At 44.1% G+C, this 5,182-nt stretch overlaps 1 pseudogene; it reads left to right on the forward strand.

Annotated features, from left to right (window-relative positions):
- Nucleotides 1–2: 2 nt before the first annotated feature.
- LOC126493225 (nuclear factor erythroid 2-related factor 2-like) lies at nt 3–1,771 on the forward strand (annotated as a pseudogene).
- Nucleotides 1,772–5,182: the final 3,411 nt, after the last annotated feature.

The raw sequence follows: 5,182 nt of genomic DNA on the forward strand, positions 1-5,182 counted from the left end.
TTGACTTCAGTCAGTGACAAAAGGACTATGAGCGGGGGGGAAAAACAGAAAAAAAAAAAAAACATGAAAAGGAGAGACAGGAGCAACTCCAAAAGGAATAGGAGAAGGCCTTTTCCACTCAGCTACAACTGGGTGAATAGACATGAGAATTCCTTCCAATTCAGCCAGCCCAACACATCCCAACAAACAGTAGTGGATCCGCCAGCTATTCCCACATTTCCAAACCAAAAGCCCTGTACTTTGAAGACTGCATGCACCTTTTGGCAGAGATTCCCATTTGTAGGTAACCATGAGTCACTCGCCCTGGAGATCCCCAGCCACGTGGAAAACCCAGTCTTCAGCAGTCTGGGTCAGGCTTGACAGTTCTCTGGAGACAGTCATGACTGATCTAGACAGCATGCAGCAGGACATGGACCAAGTTTGGCAGGAGCTACTTTCCATTCCCGAGTTACAGTGTCTTAATACTGAAAACAAGCTGTTGGTTGAGACTTCCACTGTTCCCAGCCCAGAAGCCAACCTGACATAAATTGACAGCAATTACCGTTTCTACTCCTCCACCCCCCCCCCCCCCCCCCCCCCCCCCCCCCCCCCCCCCCGCTGGATAAAGAAATTGGCAGCTACAGTCCCCATTTCCTTCACGGTTTTGAAGATTCTCTCAGCAGCATCCTCTCCACAGAAGATGCCAGCCAGCTCAACTCCTTAGATTCAAATCCCACATTAAATACAGATTTTGGTGTTGAGTTTTATTCTGCTTTTGAAGCAGAGGCCAGTGGCAGTAGCAGTGTGCCTTTCTCTGCTCCTGTCAGTCAGTCACTCTCTGAACTTCTTCTGGGAGGGCCTATTGATGGCTGTGATCTGTCACTCTGTAAAGCTTTCAGCCAGAAACATTCTGAGAGCACAGCATAATTCAATGACTTGGACTCTGGCATCTCCCTGAACACTAGTCCCAGCCGAGCATCCCCAGAACACTCTGTGGAATCTTCCATTTATGGAGACTCACCGTCTGGGCTCAGTGACTCTGAAATGGAAGAGCTAGATAGTGCCCCTGGAAGTGTCAAACATAATGGTCCTAAGACACAGCCAACACATTCTTCTGGGGATCCGGCACAGCCTCTGTCACCAGCTCAAGGGCACTGTGTTCCTGTGCATGATCTGCATTGTGAAAATACAACAGCAAAAGAAACACCTGAGAGTCCTGGTCATCAAAAAGTCCCATTCACAAAAGACAAACATTCAAACCGATTGGAGGCTCATCTCACGAGAGATGAGCTTATGGCAAAAGCTCTCCATATCCCATTCCTTGTTGAAAAAAAAAATCATTAACCTCCCTGTTAATGACTTCAATGAAATGATGTCCAAGGAGGAATTCAATGAAGCTCAGCTTGCATTGATCCGAGATATACGCAGGCGAGGTAAGAATAAAGTCGCCGCTCAGAACTGTAGAAAAAGGAAACTGGAGAACATAGTAGAACTGGAGCAAGACCTAGGCCACTTAAAAGATGAGCGAGAAAAGCTACTCAGAGAAAAGGGAGAAAACGACAGAAACCTCCATCTCCTGAAGAGGCAGCTCAGCACCTTTTATCTCGAAGTCTTCAGCATGTTACCTGATGAGGCTGGAAACCCTTACTCTCCTAGTGAGTACTCCCTGCAGCAGACCAGCGATGCCAATGTGTTCCTGGTTCCCAAAAGCAAGAAGTCAGATACTAAGAAAAACTTGTTTCGGGAAGGTGGAGCCTTTTGTTCTGAGCTAGTGTTTGTTTTGTACTGGTAGAACTTCCTACTGTAATGTGGAATGCAGAAACACTTTATAAGTAACTATGCAGAATTCTAGTCATGGCTAGTGTAGAAATAATAAGAAACTTGATGAAACATTAAAGTCTCGATGTTGAATCAGTTTCATTTTAACTCTGGAGTTAATTTCTTGGGGCTCCACTTGGGCTAGTTTCTGTGTAAGTGTAAATACTACAAAACTTATTTATACTGTTCCTATTTGTTACACTCATAAATTTACATGACATCTGGCTAAAAGCAAATTATTGAAAAACTAACTAAACCACTATACTTTTTTATATACTGTATGAACAAAAAATAACATTTTTATGTTGTTAATTTCTGACAAAAATTAAAGGAGCTAGCACTAATAGAGGAATACCATAACTTAAAAAACAATAATGCAGCAGGAACAACTAGAAAAATGCTAAAAACTCTAATAATTTCAACCAGTGTCAGGGACCATTGTCCTAAGGATGTTTGCATAGAGCCCCACATCTCAACTATCTTGAGAACTGTTTGTTAATGGAACCACAAAAAGAATGTTTCCGCTTACACAAAAAGCACCAGGTGTGCTGACTGATGACTTTTGCTATCCCCTACCCCCCACCCCAAGTCAAAGTCCTCATTCAAGGGCTATATAAGCTGTAACCATTACCCTAATAAACGGAGACCTTGACACCTGAATTCTGCTTGGTCTTCTTTTCTCTCACCCATGATTCTTACAGGTAGAGCCTCTTCAGACCCTGAATAACTGGACCTGATGGACGGGTCAAGTGGCGCCTGAACAAGGGCCCTGAAGAATGCTCAACTACCGGTCGGCAGACGACTGACTATCCTGGGACAGGGAGGATCCTGTCGACTGCATCACTCGTGCACCTCTTCAGGAGAAGGTAAGGCGCCTTTTCATTGCTGTCCCATCATCATGGGCCATACATTGTCAATGGAACTAAAATTTATCAAGGAGTTCAAAAGTTCTCTCAGAGAGAAAGGAGTAAGAGTTAAAAGGAAAGATTTAGTAGACTTCTTTTGTTTTATTGATGAGAAATGCCCATGGTTGGTGTTGACAGGGCCAGTAATTCACCCCCAGACATGGGACAAGGTGGGGAAAGATCTTAGTAAAATGTTATAAAATGGAGACCCCGTGCTGGAGGCTGTCCTCAGTTACTGGGCTCTTATCAGAGATGTTATAAATAGTCCAGAAAATGGCGGAGAAGGCACATACCTCTTAACGATTGTCACTGATTTTCTTCAGACATCTCTGCTGCCGTCTCGCAAAAGCGAAACGACCAAATGATTTTCTCCTTGTCCATCAGTCATGTAGATATTCCTGAGGCCCAAATCATTAGTTACTAGGGAGAGGCAGTAGGAGGAAGGGGAGGAAGGTGGGTAAGGAGGAGGAAGTTGGCTTTCAACATTTTTGGGGGCTGGGGAGGGAGTGGGTAGAGAGAAGAATGTGGAGAATGTTGCTCCATAGGAGGGGGTTGGGTAGTCAGGGTTCGAGAGGGTGGAGGAGGGGCCAGTGTCTCTGTCAGCATGGTCAAGGTGGAACTTTCAGGGTCCTAATACCCAGATAGTTGGGAATCTGGAGGCACTATGACCCTGGTGACGAAAATGGTACTTTAAGACACTGGTTATTGATGGAGGGATGGAAGCACAGTGTTCAGAAACCATGGGTATATGAGAATTTTGTCCACTTATCCCACACCAGCAAAAATTTTCAAGGTTCTGGAGGATGGATAATTCAGGAGTTCCCTTTGTTAAGGTCATATTGAGGCCAGATCTTAGTGCGTAGAGAAATTAGCTGATTGGGACAGATTGTATCAGACAGTCCCAATTTATAAAGATTTTGTAGAAGGCAGCCCATGGGTGATAGAGGATTCGGCTTTGAACTGCAAGATCCCATTTTACAAGTTTATGCCAAATATCCTCGAGTCAAAAACATAGGAGGCATGAGAAATGAGTGGGCAAACATCTCTATCCCCTCAATGCCACCTCAGTGAGTACTGCCTTGCTGCTTGTGAAGTCAGGCATCTGGCCTGGACCCTGGCTTTTACAAATGCCTCAACAAATGACAAAAATAAATGTAAACAAGCCCTGGACCCTACAAGCACGTACTTGAAAAAAGGGAAACTCACCAAGACGAAGCCGATCTTAGCCTGGTGGAGAGCAAGAAGGGCATTTTCCAATGCACAGCCCTGGGCCAGTTGTAAAAACAGCCCCCCACTGTGGGACCTCTAAATGTTAAGTATTTTCTGAATGACAAACTTCTCTGCTGAAGGAATAATCCCAATCATACCAAATCAGACCAAATTAAAAGATGTCCTGGTTTAATGGTTCCCCCTAGGGAAACATGGTGTTGGGGGGGGCGCAGAAGGAGAGAACAAAGGGGGAGACCATGTGGTTATTCTCTGAGGGGCAGTTTAAATAGCCTGTGGGAGTGGTCTTGGCCCTCCCTGGGGAGGTGTCACCATTTGCCAGGCTTTCTCAGATGTGAAGTTTTAGACTGAGGTAACTTCCAGGGGAGAGAGATTTGGAATGGAATTTTCCATCCAACATTTCAAAAATGGATGCCAGGGGGCTGGGATGAGGCCCCCAACTAAATATTCCAGACTCTTTGTATAAAGGGATGAGAAGGAGCTGAGGTGACCAAATAGCTTCTGACCAAATAGCTACCCTCTTCTCTGAAACACATCTCCTTGGTTTTAAAATGACTCTGGCTCAACTTCCCAGCTAGTCCCCAGACTTTTCACAGAGGTGCACTGGTCTGTATGGCAGTGCCTAAAGCAATGCTTCTGTGGAGAAGGAGGTCTTGTAGCATCCTGATGAGCCATTCTGCTCATGTCACACATTCCTTTACATTTTTAGTCTGAAACATGATTTTTACCCCATAATTACTACTTTCTGACCCATATTATCACCTTCTTGCATAAAATGATTTTGTTATGACATCTATTTTTACATTTGAGAGTTTTATTGCTCATATTTTACTCTAATTTTTATGCTTCCAGACTCCCATTATTAACCTGGAATGGTGTGATATCAAAATAGGTTTTCAGTTAAGAACCTGTTTTTATTTCTTCTTGAGGCACCTAGCATTGCTTCCTTTGTTTCCACACTCTAAATCCAGGGTTCCTTACAATCACTCACCATCTGACTCACTTCTATTTATATCCCATTGTTTGTGTGGGCCACAACATTGTTATCTCTCTCACACAGTCTCTGTGTGTCTCTCTCCATGATCCATGCTCCCATATATAATGCAATCCTATGCATCCATAAGAGAGGATGGGATGATGTATTTGTGACAACATGGGTAACCTGCGTGACAGTTTGAGAGAAATTAGTCAGGTATTGAATGTTTCACACTTCTTGTGAATCAGAGAGAGCTACCTAAATAAGACAGAAATTT

Source organism: Alexandromys fortis, unplaced genomic scaffold (genome assembly GCF_014885135.2).
Source record: "Alexandromys fortis isolate MF-2015 unplaced genomic scaffold, M_Fortis_MF-2015_v1.1 scaffold_307, whole genome shotgun sequence".
Taxonomy (NCBI): domain Eukaryota; kingdom Metazoa; phylum Chordata; class Mammalia; order Rodentia; family Cricetidae; genus Alexandromys; species Alexandromys fortis.